General features: G+C 35.2%; 1 protein-coding gene across 1 annotated transcript in view; it reads left to right on the top strand.

Annotated features, from left to right (window-relative positions):
- The first annotated feature begins 10,780 nt into the window (after positions 1-10,780).
- LOC136831055 (uncharacterized) overlaps positions 10,781-19,094 on the top strand; it is a 275,143-nt gene continuing 266,829 nt past the window's right edge. Inside the window, exon 1 of the mRNA XM_067091004.1 lies at positions 10,781-11,482. The gene's annotated coding sequence lies outside the window, so the exon portion shown is untranslated. The remainder of the gene's footprint in view (positions 11,483-19,094) is intronic.

Here is a 19,094-nt window from a genome sequence, read left to right as displayed (position 1 = left end):
CTCGCCTAAACATTTCGAGACCAGAGGAGTCCACAACTGCGCTGGGGAAAAGTTCTTCGTTGGGCGAGCGGGTTCCGCTCTCAGCTACCACTCTGTTGGCCGCGAGTTCGAATCCCCGACCAGCCAATGAAGGATAAGAGAAATTTATTTCTGGTGATAGAAATTCATTTCTCGCTATAATGAGGTTCGGATTCCACAATAAGCTGTAGGTCCCGTTGCTAGGTAACCTATTGGTTCCTAGCCACGTAAAATAAATCTAATCCTTCGGGCCAGCCCTAGGAGAGCTGTTAATCAGCTCAGTGGTCTGGTTAAACTAAGATATACTTAACTTTTTTTGCGCTGGGGAAAACTATTCCACATTTTATTTGCAGCCAAGATAAAACTCCTGGCAGACTGAGTAGCATTAAACCTGATATTATAAAACCACACACTATTTGCAGCAGCAGCCTGCCTAGTGTTGCGAGCGAAAAACAGCTAGGTCAGGTAAAGAAGAGTACAGGAGATCTTTGTCGTGGCAGTACTTATTATGCAACAAACATAATGAACTCACTTTACGTCTGTGCCACAAGTCAGCATTAAGAGTCTGCAAAATAAACTTGCTGACGACATAACTCCGTCCAAGAGTTTCAGATGAGAGTCAGGACCGGAAGACCACGATGGAGAACGGTGCTCCAAACAAGGAAGAAGAGTTACACCAGATACGTATAACAACTTCATCTCGAAACATTCTAAAACCTCTCGGCGAGGGGCCAACGTCTTGAGAAACAGAAGAGGCAATATTACGTATACGTTTCTGAAAAGTCAGTTTCTTATCGAAAGTTAAACCTAAGATCTTTAAAGAGTCACTGATCTTTTTTCCTTTTAGCTTATAATGGTTGTGGTTCAAATCGGGAAAGAGATATATGCGTTTATTTCATACTCTGCTTTGAATAGCACGTATTTTCCACCCAAACGTTGCTTGTCCCTCTCCCTTAATTCCCTGGACTTATTTCTGAACTGCTGTTAATCTGCGTATATTTATTTCCAGTTTCCCGCATCGTTATTATTTCTGTGGCATATGCTTAGACAGCTGAAGACTTTTTGCTTTTTCCGTACGAATGTATATTCATATAGAAAAATAGTGAAAAATAAAAGAAAAATCTCTTTTACATGCATGAGAGCAGGCATTCGCCAAAGTGCCCGTATTTCTTTTTTTTTTTTTACAATTTTTTGAACTGACCATTTTATGGAGCCCTAAATAGTGATATGAGGCCGGAGGGGTGTTATGTGAGCCTTGATTAATTTTATCAACTTTGTTTACAACCGTGTACGACCTGGCTATTTAGATATTGCCAAAAATAGAACGCGTGTTTTTCACGTACATCCAACCCCTCATTAAGCAGATTTAGCGGGTAATCCAACCAGACACCCCCTGGTCTGAATATACAAAATCGCTCGCGCACTGGCACAGACACACACATACACGCACACACATATGTATATACATACATACACACACACACATATATATATATATATGTAATTGTAATAACCACCATGCTCTCTTAACTGCTCGAATTCTTCACAATTTGTGGATACACTTGTCATTACAGAGCCCTAGATCCAAATGCAAGTTGCGTGAAGTAGTTCTGGTGTGCGGTAGCAGGATTCGAACCCGGATCCAGAGTATCAGAACGAGGTCACGTTGCCTCTTTTGTCTAAGCCTTTGTAGGGACAAGTGTATCCAAAAAATGTGAAGAAATCGAGAAGTTAAGAGGGCTTTGTAGCCATTGCAATCACATAAGTATCTGGTAAAAAGCGACCAGTAGGTTATATATATATATATATATATATATATATATATATATATATATATATATATATATATATATATATATATATATATATATATATATATATATATATATATATATATATATATATACTGTATATATATATATTCATATGTATATATATATATATAATATATATATGTATATATATTAAATAGTTTGAGGACTGAGACTTACAGGACCTATTAGACGGAAGGCTGGAAATTAGCCCCGGAAGTTGAAGGGGTATATGAAGAGGGTAAAATTCCAAGATGGGGTTATGGAGTCATCAGGAATTGTTTGTACTTTTGGAGAGGTGAGAAGAGAGAATAATAACAGAGATTAGTGTGATAAGAAAACGGGAAGTTTGGTAAAGTAAAAAGAGAAGTTATCTGAAGTGCAGTTGCATGATAAAATAGAGGATTGTGTGCAGGGTAATGGACAGGTTGCTCAAGAAGAAGGTGAGAGAGAAAGATAAGATGTTTAATAAAATGGTGGGGAGAAAGTGAAAAAGGACTTCATGGACAATAGAAAATTGTTCTACGAGCTAATAATTTCTATAAGCAAATAATAGTTTCTAGAAGCAAATGAATCTCAGAGTAAAAAATGCAAATGGAGAATGCTTTCTGAAAAGAATGCAATCCTTTGTCGAAGAACGAGTGTTTAGAGGATTTGCTGAGTTTGGAAGATAGAACAGAAGTGGAGCTGAACACAAAAGTGGAAGGATTAGGGAAAGTTTGAGAATGTTTTTGCAAACTACTGTTGCAAATGTAAGGAGGGTAATTAAGAAACTGAAAAATGTAAAGAGATGAGGTGCTGATTGCATTACAAGTGAGAGGCTGTGGTACCATAGTAAAAAGTGTGATGGAGTGGCTGACTACGATGTGTTAGGTACGTCTAGATGAGGGAAAGATTCCCAAGGCATGGAAAATAGGAATAATATGGTAATGTGACAGGGGACGTAAGGGTTTTATGGGCGTAACTTTGCTGAGTACACTAGGGAAACTACGGTAGGGTTTTGATTTCAAAGGTAAGACGGATTGCAAAAGTTTTGATGGGGAAAATACTGTGGATTCAGACAAGAATGAAGGAGTGTGAATCAACAGTCTCTTATGAAGAAGTCATGTGGCAGGTTTAAAAGAAAAGAGTGAAAAGTGTATGTGGCATTTACAGACCTAGAAACAGATTACCATGGAATTGATAGAGAGGCAGTGTTGGTGGTACTGATTATATATGGTATAGAGCAGAGGTGGGCACGTTTTTAAGTGTGCGTGCGCAAATCAGACAAATCTTTGGTACAAAACTGCTCAAGTGACAACCGAAAATTTTGGTGTGCACATTATTTTTTGGTTCCTTTTAGATAGTGGCATTTTTTTTATTAGTCCTCCTGTAATTCTAGTTTGCAATGCATCCACACAGTTTAAAGACGTTATTTTTAGCATCATCCACGAAAGAGTGAACAATAATTCTGAATTTTGATTGATTTTAAGTATCTTGTGAGTGATGCATCGAAAGAGAGGAAATATAAAATGATTTTCTTACATTACTGTAGATATGACATCAGAGGTGAATCGCTGCCATCTTGTATTATAATAGATAAAATCAAAACAGGAAATTGAAAATTTTGGACCTTTATTTATTAACTGTCAGTGAGACTTCTGTTGCTACATAATTAACTAAAAATAATATCACGTTTAAATTTTGCAACCATAAGGGACATGCAGGCTCTACTAGTTTCATCCGTATGAACAAATTTCATAAGGAGCAAAGCTCATCACCGAGAACAATAATTAACAAGAATATAAAAATGAAAACTGGATTAGTGCTTTTGCAAGGTTCTATAAACAAACAATCCTTTTGGGAATAGTATTCCAAGTCCCTAATACCTCTTTTCCTGCATTCCTCTCTTTTATTCTTTTATCTAGTCGATCCTTTTTCAATAATTTCCATTTTTTCCAAGTCATCAAACGTTTCCTCCTAATTAACCTACTTAGAAATTCAGCCAACTTATTCAAAATCATCCAAATCTATCCATCAAAATATCTGTAAGTTTATTCATCCAGTCTTGTATTGTATCACAACTTAATGAATTTTTCAGTCGTCGTTAATTCTCTGAGCTTAACAAATTTTCCTGAGAACTGCTCAAATGATGTTTAAAACTTGTTGAAGACATTTGTGGTCTGTTTTGCCATCATTTGTGAGATCATTTATATATTTCTTTAGGTTTGGGAAATATCTAAATCTCTTTCTGTCTGAATCCCTCTTAAAAACTAATAATTGCTCTTCAAATGCCTTTATGTAATCAAATATAACTTCAAGTCTCCCCAGAGCTTTGTAAAATTGGTATCTGTTAAGGCGAGCCTCTGCATTAGTGTGCCGGAAAGCGTGCCAAGGGACGCACCTTGGTATAGAGGTAAACTGCTCAGAGTAGCAAGAAGTTTTTATGAAGGAAGGGAAGCATGTGTTAAGGTTTGTACTTTTGAGAGTGAATGATATGATGTAAAAATGGGGTTGAGCCTTGGATATGTTTTGCCTCCATGGCTGTTTAATATCTTGATGAATACCAAGAAAATGTTATGGAAGGAGAACAAATAAAAACTACAGATTCTTTGAAGTATTTGGGAGTTAACATTTCAGATAGTCGTAAGATGAGTTAAGAGGTGAGTAACAGAGCAGCTGAAGAAAGAAAGAAAGGTAGACGGATGTGTGTATAAGATTGAGAGGAAACTTTTAGTGGCTACAGAGGAAAAGGTTTTAAAGTGTGAAGGGATTGTTGAACTGTCTCTCCTCTATGGAAATGAGGTATGGATGTTGTATTCAAATGAACGAAAGACGGTTAAAGCATTAGAGGTGAATTCTTCATATAGCCTTTGTGGTGTAAGAACTGAAAGAGTGAGAAATGTGGCTGTGTGTAGGAGTGGTAGAAGGATTAGCATACGTGGAAAGATGAATCAGAGCAATTAGAGATGGCATGGTCGTATGGAAGGAATTGAGAACGATAGATCGGTGAACAGAGGAAAATGGAGAGGAAAACTTTATAAAATATCGATAGATGATGTTTTGCATGGAGGGAAGGGCCTTGACATCCAGGAATAGAGAGAGAGAGAGAGCTTTTACGATAGTAGTGAATATTATCCAGTGTAGGGAAGTTCGATGTGTTGCTGGTGAGTCTTCTGTGTATGGGCATGAAGCGGCTAACGCGGAACTCATTTGCACAGGGAGTTCATCCACGACCCAGCAGTTTAAGTGTGAATGTGGCTGTGATCGTTATCTTACCCTGGGAACCTTCCTTGTTGGGGAAGTGGTTTACTGTTGAATAAAATATATAATTGTTTTTTACATCAAGTTTTGGATTTGTGAATAAAGTGAAGAAGTAGGATGACATTCTATTTCGAATGGGACTTAAGAAAACAATGTTTTGGTAGAAAACATACCCCATTTTTGACAAATGAAGTGTTTGTATTTATATGAAATCGTAATTCTTCACTGCACACTGTTCATTCCCTTTAACAACTCATGAGCACAAAAACGTCCATTCATAAACTCTAAACTCAACATTATATTATAAACAGACGACGTTCCATACATGCGAGATTCCAGTTGGTTGGTTGGCTTGACGGTAGAGTCCCACCCTCTTTTTGTGAGTACTTCAGATTCCTTCGCTGCCATTCCTTCCTCGTATTAATACGCCTGACCTAAAAGCAGCTCCTTGCTGTCAATGCCGAAGACCCTCGTTCCTCCCCAGTCTTCCCTAATCGGCTTGAAATAAAAGGGCGGCTCCGGAGGGCATCCTCCATGCTCAAGCAGACTCCCTTTGCCGGAGGTTAAACGTTTGATTAACTCGGCTGCGCCAGACAAAGATTCAACAACCCCATTTTTGGATATTATTCGAATTTATACTTGCGTCCAAGTGTTTACGTATAAATTCTCTTCGTGTTTGACTGTCAATGAACATTAGGAGAAGTCAGTTTTCGTACGAGGATACTGGAAACCAGTGGCAGTATAAAGCTGAATACCTCTGCTTATTGTTTCATGTTAAAGAAATAAAACAACAAAATAAAAGGACAAACCGATAAGTTAAGGCTGTTCGAAAACGAACGCTACTGCTTTTACCCTAAAAATCTCTGGTCAAAATAAAGTAATAAAGACATACAAGCGATTTTTGTACTGGGAAAATTGCTTTTCCATAATTTATTTTTGCAACTTATGTAGCTATTACGGAGCAAAGCATGAGGAAATATATGAACAATTTCTGAATCTTTGCTGATAACTAATTCAGCTAAAATTTCACTGATCGGTCTGTGAGACATTGACTGTCACGCCAAGGTACTGATAATGGAGAACAGTTTTCAAATATAGTAGCCGAAATAAAAAGTTCCAAAATTCTATAAAAAAAAAAAGTATTGGTGAATGATGATGATTATCAATGGTTTGATAATAATGATAATGTTGAAAGTAAATTGTGATGAAGATACGGAAATGGAGAGGAAGGAAAGACGGTCGCATACTCGGCGTTTGCCTTCAGCCCGATTTGATCTGCTTTGTTTATGAAATGAGTCGATAACAGATGAATTCCCTATCACTGAGATATGACATAGCCACACGCAGACACAAACAAACGTATATGTATATGTATATATATATATATATATATATATATATATATATATATATATATATATATATATATATATACTGTATATATATATATATATATATATATATATACAAGAGAGAGAGAGAGAGAGAGAGAGAGAGAGAGAGAGAGAGAGAGAGAAGGATCATTTACATTTGAGTAAAAATTCTTAATATTCATCAACAATACGTAAGGACGAGAGTGAAAATATCTATACGTCCTGTATAAACATGTATATATATAATACTTAATATATATGAAAATATCTATACATCCTGTATAAACATGTATATATATAATATATAATATATATATATATTAATATATATATATACATATATGTATATATATATATATATATATATATATATATATATATATATATATATATATATATATATATATATATATATATACATGCATACATTTGTATGTATATGAGTGCGTGTGTGTCTGTGTATTTGAGTACATTTGTTAGGAGAATCAGAGAAAGTAAAAGAACAAGAATGTAAAAGCAATATATTGTTATTAGTTTCTTCATGCTATTGCCGCCAGTAAGAGCAGAAGTAACAGAGCAAGCAGACCCGATTGTCGAAGCAGATGCAGCCTTCATTGCGATTAAGTGAAAAAGAGCGAAGCAGAGACAAGAGAAGGAAGCAGAGTAAAATGAAAGAGAAAATAAGGAGTGAATTCCTGTCAAAAAAATCTCAAAATCATGAAGTCCTTCTCCTCGTGGGAAATGAAGTGCGATTTTAAATTTGAGATTTGTCTGTAGAAATTATGCAGTTATTTCTTTTAGTTTAACTAATCTGCACAGAAAGGTCGATGGAGGGGCGGCTAGTAAGGAAAGAGGGCCAGGCATAACTTGAAAAAAAGGTTGTGGAATTTCTTTTAAAAAAAAGGCAACGTCAAACAAAAAAAATCATAGGAAAATTAAAGGTTAAAAATTGCGTAGCTTAGAAGTAGAGGAAAGCATTAATCATCATAGTTTCTCTGAAACTCCCTTTATGAAAATTCCAAAGCTTTAAAACGTTACGAACTGATGTTCATCGAATGAAGTTCAAAGTACACAAAAGGCTTGGTGGCCCAGAGTTCAACGTCTGACTGTCGTAGGAAGGGGCGGGACTTTGTGACGTTTAATTAAAAGTCATATAAACGTTAACAGCATGAGGTCTTGCTGTGCTAACACAAAGTACTAATAAACATGGCATCATGATCATAGACTTAACAGCACTATGCTTTAGGAATTCTCTTTTTTATTTTATCTTCCAAATGTGTTCACCCGACATCTTTCATATAATATTACTTAGTGACACATGAGATACGAGAGACTTTACATATTTAAGAATTAATATTTGTAATGCTTTCCATGACAAACATTTTCTTTCTTACATGATAAAGCAGTATTTTACGTACGTTTGGAAAACCATATTTTCTAATGTAATGTTTCCTTACTTAAATGAAAGCAAACCACGTTTCTCTGAAGCGACGATGTATGGAAGGGCATTTTATAACAATTGTTTTTTTTATATTATTATTATTATTATTATTATTATTATTATTATTATTATTATTATTATTATTATTGAAGAATTAAACAAAAGAAATCAACAAAGAAAAACCGGATCAGATAACTAAAACTGTGTAAACAAGACTCATATGAGTCAGCTCAATGGAAATGCATTCCACCTCTTTTGAGATTTTGAAACTCCAGGGACTCGACTCCATGATTAGCAAGATCATCCCAAAGTGCGATCATACCTGGAAGAAAACCCCCTAAAATACTGTGGTTTTGAATCTCACAAAGGAAAAGGCAATGTTAGAGAATACTACGTGGTGGATCGTATAATCTTCGAAGATCAGAATGCAAACAATGATGAGTAATATGAAAAATTTTACGCATCGTGGTCAATGAGTTAATTAAAAACGGTACGGGAGAGTAATACTAAGATCTGGAATGAGAAATTTAATGCAAGTTCAGTGTTTATTCAACAGTTTAAGTTACGAATCAGCTGCTGAAGCTAACCAGGGAACCATTTTTAAAAAATACCAAAATGAAAGATTCAAGGCATTTCCGAGGAGAAACAGGTCTTTTAAAAACCTCTAAAGAATTTCTTAATATCCCAGTTTTTCGTGCAAATGCAGAAGAGACAGAGGATGTGTTTCGCAAAAGTGGATTTCAAGTCAAGAAGGACAGTTAGAATTCTGAGCCTACTAACAATCACACTTTGAGCTTGGTAAGGCCTCATCTCCCTCCCTCATAATTTGCACCAAGCTAAATCTCTCATAAACAAAATATGCTGCCACAGGCCTACAATCAGGAGATGGGATTGTTGTAAACAATTCAGCATCACCCTCTGAAGCAACGAACCTGTCTTCTGTGCCCAACTACAAATCTCATATTTATGTGATATAAATAGTAAGGAGCCGAAAACAATACCATAAGGAACACCCATCAATAGTTACTCTGTTATCTGTTAGTAAGACAGTCCAGTGACAATACTAAGAAATGGTCCACTAACTCTCATCTGTTTAATTTCGAAACGAGAGCATCGTCAAAGGCATCACTGGAGTCAAGCGCAATCATGTGTGTCTTGCCCAGAGTGTAAAAATTTATGTACCAAACTAGAAGTTGAAAGACGTACATCAAAAGCACCTAGACCATTGAGAAAGCCTTTGTATATTTGTAGGAAGCGGCAAAAGTTCTGGAAGTTTCCTGCGCGGAGGTTCATCCAGGATTCTTCAGTTGAAGAATGAATGTGGCGGGATTATTGTGCTGTTCTGTCTGAACCCACCGCCTGTTAGCGGAAATAGCTCAATATTAAATAAATACATGCATATTAATTTATGTATGTATGTATGTTACATGATTCAGGAAGCACATTTGAAGGCAGAGAATTCTTCATAGTGAGAAACGGGGAATAAATGGAATGAAAAACAGAAGTGGGACTTCCCGCAGCCGTGATTAGTGTTGCGAGGCCTTACGGTCATTCACAACGGAGCCGTGCAAGTGGGCTTGGTATTGCTGAATTTAGGGTTGGCGAAATTAGAATCCATAACGATTTCCTAACTGAAGGTCAGGGTTGAGAATGCTCTCGAAAGACTTGAATCAGACCTTGGTGGTTTGTTTTAAAAACGATAGTGGATTTCACCTTCTAAGTCAAATATTCACTGTTTGTAGTATTTTCGCCGCATTCTGTTTGCTATCGTAACCAGCAATAAATCTGAAGTCGTGAGGACAATGACTATAAAAGAATGATTTCAGCGTTTCCGAATTTCGCACCACTATTCAGCAGAGAAATGATTCATTCATACCTAAAACGTATTCCGTGTAATGAGCGGGAAGTGCGTTATACGAGAGAGAGAGAGAGAGAGAGATTAAATTTGGGCATTAAAATAAACAGAATTCAGAGACCAAATTTCGCAGTTAGTCAACCGGCAAAATTGTTGACATCCGCAAAGAGAATTTCATGCAATGAGAGGGAGAACGGAGAGAGAGAGATTTAGTTTTTTCATTAAAATGAAAAGGGCGTTGAATAACGAAGAGGCCTGTTCAACATTACCTCCATTGGTGCTATTATCAGAATTACCAAAATGACCAGCGTTACAAACTGTTTGCGACCGAAGTATAGAGAATAGAAACCAAACGCAAACACAATTTCCAAATTTCACCAACTCACTATTTGACGAATAAGTTTTGCAATCTTTTCCGGAACACAACAGTTACAGTAATAATGTGTTCGATAATTTCGTTCCTTCCTCTTAATTTCGTGTTTCATTGCTCGCCATTTCTGCTTTTACGTTAATTTTCATGCTTATTTGAGCGTATTCATCACATATAAGACTTTTTACTATTGTATTCCGTCTTCCTTCTGATGTATGGATTCTTTTTAGCTTCTCTGCTTTTGCCCTGAAGAGGGGAACTGAATTCCTGAAACGTAGAGGCAATTAAATGTGTGACTTGACGTGTTGAAGTTCTTATACTAAACATTTTATTACGCAAGAACACATTACACATACACACATATATATATATATATATATATATATATATATATATATATATATATATATATTATTTTATGTATATATACAGTATATATATATATATTTATATATATATATATATATATATATATATATATATTTATATATACAAAAAATATAAATAAATATAATATATATGTGTATACATATATATACAGTATACATATATATATATATATATATATATATATATACTGTATATATTTACTCAGAGAGAGACATTCCTCCATTACAAAGAGCAAGAACACAATGAAATGACGGCCGCCAGGTAATGAGAACCAGGTAGACCAGGTGAGAAGAGATAGGCAACATAAGAGAAAGGTATAGGTGGGATGAGAGTGTTATTAGGGCAATAAAATGAACAAGAACCAAATAGAAGAAGCACTGAGAAGAGGGGAGACAAAAGAGAAAGAGAACCACTCCCCCCCACCCCCCGTCTCTCTCTCTCTCTCTCTCTCTCTCGAATCCTCGAGTGCCCCTGGAAGAAGATCCGCCCCAAACTCTACTCAGTATCCCACGCGACTCGCCATCGCACGGTTGAGCGGGAGAGAGAGAGAGAGAGGGAAGCGTGACCCAGCTTTACTGAGTACGGCCTCTGCCCCTCGACATCTCCCGAATTCTATCCTCTTTCGGGGCGTAAGGTGTAAATTAGGCATCCCGGATTAGGCCTAAGAATCTCGGCCGGGCCAACGATGCTATGAAGGGGAGGTTCTAATAATATCGGTTCTGTCGAGTTACCTGCATTGAAAAGAAAGCAAAAAGAAGTTCGATTCAAAAAGTGCTAGACAAGTATGATACGTGAATGGTTCGTAGCTTATGATCGGTAATTGGGTTGAGCGTAAGATAATTCGGCCACGGAGGTCCACGCTGAAGTGGAGGTAAATGGAGATGACAGAGCCAAGACTCTTCCCTCCCAGAAACATGGCAGGGCCAAGAAGAGGCCAGCGGCCAAGGGATCTTTGACACCTCCTAAACTTGTTCTCCCACGGTAAGCACAAGCAAGCCCTTCTCTGCTCAGATATCCTTCCAGTATCCTCCCAGTCATCTAGGCGAAGAAAATGAAACCTCTCTTATTTGATTTCAAGTCTACAAATCTCAGTGAAAGAAAGAAAATTTGTTTTTAAGGGAGTGCTTTAAAAGATGGTAGTCCTTAAGCCTTTATAAAATTATCTCTTTTAGCAATTTTCATCCATTCATTTCAATTAATTACTGAATTAAATTGATTATAATTCATTTTTAGTCATCTAACATTATCTGCCGATAGTTATAAAATAAATAAAATTTTACCAAAGGAGCTACGTAGGGTTTAGCTCAGTTTCCAGTTGATTAAGGAAGTTTTTATTTTCCGATTTTGGTGAAAAAAAAATACCTTTAATAAAAAAGATTAAAATTAAAAATTTTTGAAAGCTAAAGCTTGGTAATAAATTATTTTGTTGAAAATATTTTATAAAACATTGTTTAAAAACTGGTTTTTACAAAATCAACATTCTTAGGGACTAATTTTCATCCTTTTTCAATACCCATTGTTGAACTTTGTAGACCTAGATGGTATATGCTTAAAATCGTATTTTCCATCAGAAAAAACATTTACCATATCTATCACATAAAGGTGTATTTTGTTGGATCTCTAAATATACGTAAATCCTTAGAATGTTTATGCACATGCCAGAAAATGCAATTTCAAACCAGAAGAATTCCTAGGAAGAAACCTGTTTTGTGTTTTTGAATGGGCAAAATGCAGGAAGAAATGGCTGAACGACTTTTATCTTACGAAATTATCTTTATCTTTCATAAATGTAGAAATGGAAAATGGAGGGAAATTACACTATAAACATCCGTTGTTTTTATATCTTTTCTGTTATAAGATGTTATGGATGTGGATAGTATTGCGACATTTAGAATTAGCCATGGAAAAGGAAGCTGAAACAGACAAAAGACAAATCTCTTTGAAATATGAAACTTCAATTATTAAGAGCCAGAGGTCTTGGTCTTAGAACCAAACCCATAACAAGGAACGAACTCTTTTGAAGCTACTTTCTGTACCTCTAGCCAGAAGGTAGCACATGCATTAAAAAGCAAAAGAAGGTGCTTGCTAGGTGGAGTACAAGAGGAGTTGGAACGGAAGGGTTGTCTTAATGTCAACGAAGGGCGAGTGTGCGCAAAGTTAGGAGTGGGTGGTGCAGCGTGTGTTAGGTGGCCGACGTTCTGCTGATGACCTAGATGTTATTCAAGCTTTTTGTCCAGGACGCTCGGCCTTGTTTCTACAGTTAAAAAATGAAGTTGGTAGTTAGTGGCTGATGTCCTAAATTTTCCTCAAACACCAAACCCTACCCCGCATATATATATATATATATATATATATATATATATATATATATATATATATATATATATATATATTGTGTGTGTGTTTTGTGTGTATGCATAATACACCCACATACATATATATGTATATATATATATATATATATATATATATATATATATAATATATATATATATATATATATATATATATATATATATATATATATATATATATATATATACATATATACATACGCACATTAATTAAAACTCACAAAGCACGAAAAAGTAGATTATTTACTTATTCTAGTATATATATATATATATATATATATATATATATATATATATATATATATATATATATATATATATATATATATATATATATATATATATAGGCACATGAGGCTTTTATATGTATATGTGCATGTACCGGCTTGCTTCCATACAGTGAATATCTTTGTATCTGTATACACATTTCTACGTAATACTAGGAAACCCGACAATTGACCGCAAATCGTTCTTGTAAACAAATATTTTGATTTCTCGTTGGTAAACGCGAAGAAAGAAATTTAAGAATAAAAATTTAGCAAACAAAATAGAACCTCATTAGCTCTCAAGTTTATGAACTGTATACCCCCCAAAAAATGTTAAATAACTTAATGTAAAGAATTGAAAAATTAACTAAGAATACTGAGACCGAAAGCTGTACAAGAAAGAAAGAAAGAAAAAAAAAAAAAAATATATATATATATATATATATATATATATATATATATATATATATATATATATATATATATATATATATATATATATATATATATATATATAAAAGCACAACTAAAAGACCTGAAGGACTCCAAGGAAAAAGGTTTTGTTTTGACTGGCCAGTAACTCGCTCGAGACAAAAATTAATCCTGCTCGGGACGAGACCAAATGTTGAACAAAACAAAGATGCGAAGGGTATCGGTTTTGGATGTCACCGGGCGTTTCAACTATTGACGTTAATGCCAGGTGAAATTTCAATTTCTCTCTCTCTCTCTCTCTCTCTCTCTCTCTCTCTCTCTCTCTCTCTCTCTCTCTCTCTCTCTCTCTCTCACATTATGATCATTGTTATCTTCTCAATCTTTTTTAGACTACAGAAGAATCCATGTTTGGCTAAAAAACTAATCATAAGCCTGAGACTCGGCTCTTTGTGTTTGGAGAAATCCGCTGCGTAGAGGTTGAAAACTGAAAACGCTTAACCCCAAAAATTTCAAAGCCTGCTGGGAAAAGTTTTTCTCCTCAAACTTCCATCTTTCTCCCATTGTCCTCCTCAACTGCCCTTCATAAAAATCGACCCTTCCTGGTCAGGTTAGGCCGCCTCTGTCGCCAGGTAACTCAGACAATCAGTCTTTTCATTGGGTTGCGTTAAGCGTTTATTTTTTCAAGTTTTCTATCGGCTATATTTCTTCCTTGTTTTACCCTTTTATTTATCTCTGTATATTACGAATTCTTTTCAAATAAGCAAGAGACTGTCTAAATATACAATTAGGTCTATTTATTTTTTTATCTTATGGCATCCAGGTATCCGTAGTTCCTTTACGTAAGCCGTAGAACCCTATCGCGTTACCACCTTAATGCTCCATAATTGATATGTCACCGACAACTAAGATTCAAATATATATATATATATATATATATATATATATATATATATATATATATATATATATATATATATATATATATATATATATATATATATATATATGTGTGTGTGTGTGTGTGTGTGTGTGTGTGTGTAAATTTCTGACTCACATGTAAGGCCAGGGCGCTACCAACTGAATCACATAGGTCATAAACGAAGCTGGAACGTAGGTACTTCTGTACCTGATGTTTTACCTGGGCGGGCTGCCACCTAACATACCTGTGTGGGTCAGTTGACAGTGCCTTTGCCATTCATTTGATAGATCCCGGTGCCATAATTTATTTCTGTGAAATATACGCTCATGTGTTGATTAGCTCCACATACATATACATACATACATACATACATACATACATACATGTGTGTATGTTTATATATGTGCATAAATACTAAAATAATGTTATTTGTATAAATTAATTTCATCAAAAATCATATAAAAACTGTTAAGGATTTAACAGATCCCTAATTTTTTAATGTGATCGTTAACTTTCACATACACAAATGGACGCACATCACATACACAAATGGGCGCACACACATGTAAAAAATATATACAGTATATGTAAATATAGTAAACCGGAGTGTGCCAGCCAAGCTTACCCCAGGGAGGCCGCGACCTGCTGGCCTTCAATAATGTTCCCTCAAGAGTGTGATTCCGGGAAGAGCCTTTCCTGACGGCACATACAAGTCCAGAGGCCTTCCTTCATCCTCCTCCTCCTCTTGCGTCTTCTAACGGGCTTCCTTCCTTCTATTCTCCAGTAGAAGAACCTCTTAAGATATCTGACCTTTTCCGGTTTGTTGACGTGACTAGACCGCCAAGCGTGGCCCCCCCTCGACGCTCTTCAGACCATTTTCTACCCCAGGCTCTTTCTCGGCGTCCTCCGGCGTTAGTTACGCTCTCTCGTGGCGCCTTTAAAGAAGTTGAGCGTCGAAATATCAACTGCTGACAATTATTGGGATCTGTTCCACAGTTCGGGTAATTTGGACTCGTCAGTCACGGTTTGACACCGAATCATTTAATAGAACATTTGCTTTTAATTGCGTAATACTTACCCTTTTTGTATTTAGATGTAGCGTATGGAGCTCGTTAACACTTTTATTATTGATTCTTTGACGTATTTCCGGGATAATATTATTGTCATCAGCAAGCTTTGTTTGCGTATCCTGTTTAGATACAAAAATTTCCCTTCCAAGGTGAATGACTCACATACTGTACATACAGTACACACGCACACACATGTATATATATATATATATATATATATATATATATATATATAATATATATATATATATATATATATATACATATAAATATATATACACATATAAAATAACGTTTATATAAATATGTTTATATATATATATATATATATATATATATATATATATATATACATTTGAATATGTATATATAAGTATGTAAATATATACTAAATAAACACACACACATATATATATATATATATGTATATATATATATATATATATATATATATATATATATATATATATATATATATATATATATATATATATATATATATATATATATATATATATATATATATAAAGGCAAATGCCAAAGGAAAATGAAACAGCAATGGAGTGGTTGCTAGGCCTTTCGACACACGGTCCTTCACTATACTCCATCGGCTCCTTCATGGCGAAAAGGGCAGGGCATGGGAGGTGACCGGCGCTGCCACATCAAATATTCCCACTCACGTTGTATGGTATATGAAGGCAGCATAAGTTATACAACAAAAACATAATTGGTTGCTAATCAATTTTTGCCAATTATTAAAGGCCCTCGTAATTTTCTAGCATTTAACAACAATAAAACAACACATTTATTCTTAAACGTGACAAAAAATTTCCAGCGCTGCCAGTTCCTCTCTCATGTTAAGTCAGGGCATAAAGATGTCAAACAGCCCGTGCCTCCACAAGGAAGTTCAGCCAAAACACTCACTGACGCATTAAGGAGTCTGTCGCCTTACAAACAACATGGAACGATGGAAGGATCCTCATTCCCGTTAATCTTCATCCACAGGCTCGAGAAATCGTTCATAGGGTCGTTAAGTACTTTTCTAAAGAAAAGGCAAACCGTGGACCCATTGCGGATATCAGAAAAACACTGCAACGCGCCTCAGAAGCAACAATGATACCGGAGAGAACAATCAGCAGGATTTGCAAAGAAGGCAAAGATAGGAAGAGAGATGCGGCACATTTTTCCTGGAACGGCAGAAGCATCAACCGAGAACCGTGACAGAGGTCAAAATTGACAAGAGCGTTTTACGTAGAACTGTTTTAGACTCATGTAAGGAAGGAAGTACCAACGTTTGATATAATCAAAGACGCGTTAAAACACAATAGATATTTTTCATCGGGTATGGGCATTCATGTAAAGGTATCTTGTATGTTATAACGATAAAAACTGATACAAAAAACAAAGAAAAAATGAAATATTCTAGTAAATGGCAAAGTTGGTTCTGTAAGCCAAAAAGCTATAAGAATAGAAAATGTGATGAATACTCTTACTGGAAAGAAACAGGACCATATTATGAATAGATGATAAATTAAATAGCTGCTTTATTTGTGTAACCTATGTATATTTATGGTCTGGTCTACACACACAATCCTTTTCAAATGCCAATAGCTCTCTCTCTCTCTCTCTCTCTCTCTCTCTCTCTCTCTCTCTCTCTCTCTCTCTCTCTCTCTCTCTCTTATATATATATTGGAGATTATATATATATATATATACACATATACTCTATATATATATATATATATATATCGCGTATATAGACACATACTGTATATATACACAGTAAATTGACACAAAAACAAGTAAATTAAAAGTAAGTCCAGTAGCGTGAGATAATCACAAGGAAGGTCAAAAAGAGATTCAATTAGGCCTTTTATTTTCGAAGGAGTGTCGAGCGAGGCAATAGGGAACATAGAAGTATACTGCTCCCAGGAACATTAACAAACGCCAAGGAGGTTAAACCTCTTTGATAATTAAAAGGTAAATGGGAAGGGTGTTTAAAAACTCGAGGGGCATTTGGCAACGTGGGGACAACGCCTTCGCCATGTCAGACTGAATATAAAAGTAAGTTTACAAGAAAGGTCGTATCATTGTCTTATAACATACAGATTATAAGATGGTGATTATAAAATAAGTTCCTCGTTGGACGGGTCGATATCGTTCTCGGCTAAAATTCTCTGGCCGGCCAATGAAGAATTAGAAGAATTTATTTCTGGTGAAGAAATTCATTTCTCGCTATAATGTAGTTCGGATTCCACAATAAGCTGATAAGCTAGGTAACCAATTGGTTCTTAGCCACGTAAAATAAGTAATCCTTGAGCCCTATCTTAATCAGCTCAGTGGTCTGGTTAAACTAAGGTATACTTAACTTTTTTTGGAGATTATAAAGAACCTCTGCTTTAACGATCGCGTCGACCCTATAATAATTCGAATAATATTTTGATCTTCCTCAAAATCATACTCACATAATTAAAGGTATTGTTTATGGGGCTGCCAATGTTAGTCATGAATGTAATTTTCCTGCTCGTTATAAGAAAAGTTTGACCGAGCTTAAAAAAGACAATGCAATCCACACCACGAAAGCTGATAAGTCGAATAGTATTGTAATTTGAGATAAAAAATTTCAATAGCACAGTGAAAAAATCCTTAAAATTAAAAAAGAACTAATAGGTCAGTTGTCAGTAAAATTTCCCTGGTTACCTTACTTGTACGGATTAGTAAAAACGCACAAAGAAAATAATCCTATGCGGACTATAGTCAGCACTGCTGGCTCATCATATAAACTTTCAAAATATATTACCAAGCTCTTGTCCCCGTTACTTTGAACTATCTCCGATTCTCACATATATAATTCACTAGATTTAGCTGATAAACAAAATCACTTTTTGCCCCGCTGATAGATTTGTAAGTTTTGATGTTTGTTCTCTTTTTTGTTTACTAAAGTCCCTATAGATTCTATTTTAGAGTATCTTAGTAACGAACTAATCCATCATGAGTTACCTCTACCTGCAAGTCATATTTCATTCACTAGGTTGTGCATTTGTGATTGTAAGTTTATATTCAATGGTGATTCTGCCATCAAATATTTGGTATGGCAATGGGAAACCCTTTATCACCACTCCTCTCAAACTTGTATATGGTATTTTTAGAAAAACGATATTTAATATCATTCATACTCCTTTAAAGTGGTAGAGAAATGTTGACGATATTTTAGCTGTTTTGCCTGCTGGTATTGATGTACCGTAAGTGATTTACCCTCTGATTTGAAAAGCCAGGTACCATCCATTAAATTTACTTTAGAAATCGATTACATAAGAAAAATACGGACAGGTTTATGTTACCCTTCACATATACTAAATATTTGCTATAATAAAACCCACAAAAGTTTTACAGTGAAAGTAACATGGAGAAAGAAACCCTAAGAACACTCTTAGCCTGCCTTATTTTAGTATTTTTGAAACCATAAAATCATTGTTAAAATCTTTTAATGTCAACCTGGTATTTTCCTGTAATAACACACTAAAAGGGATGTTAATAAAAAAATAGCCCTAA

Source organism: Macrobrachium rosenbergii, chromosome 4 (assembly GCF_040412425.1).
Source record: "Macrobrachium rosenbergii isolate ZJJX-2024 chromosome 4, ASM4041242v1, whole genome shotgun sequence".
NCBI lineage: Eukaryota > Metazoa > Arthropoda > Malacostraca > Decapoda > Palaemonidae > Macrobrachium > Macrobrachium rosenbergii.
This window is presented reverse-complemented; position numbering and strand designations above follow the sequence as displayed.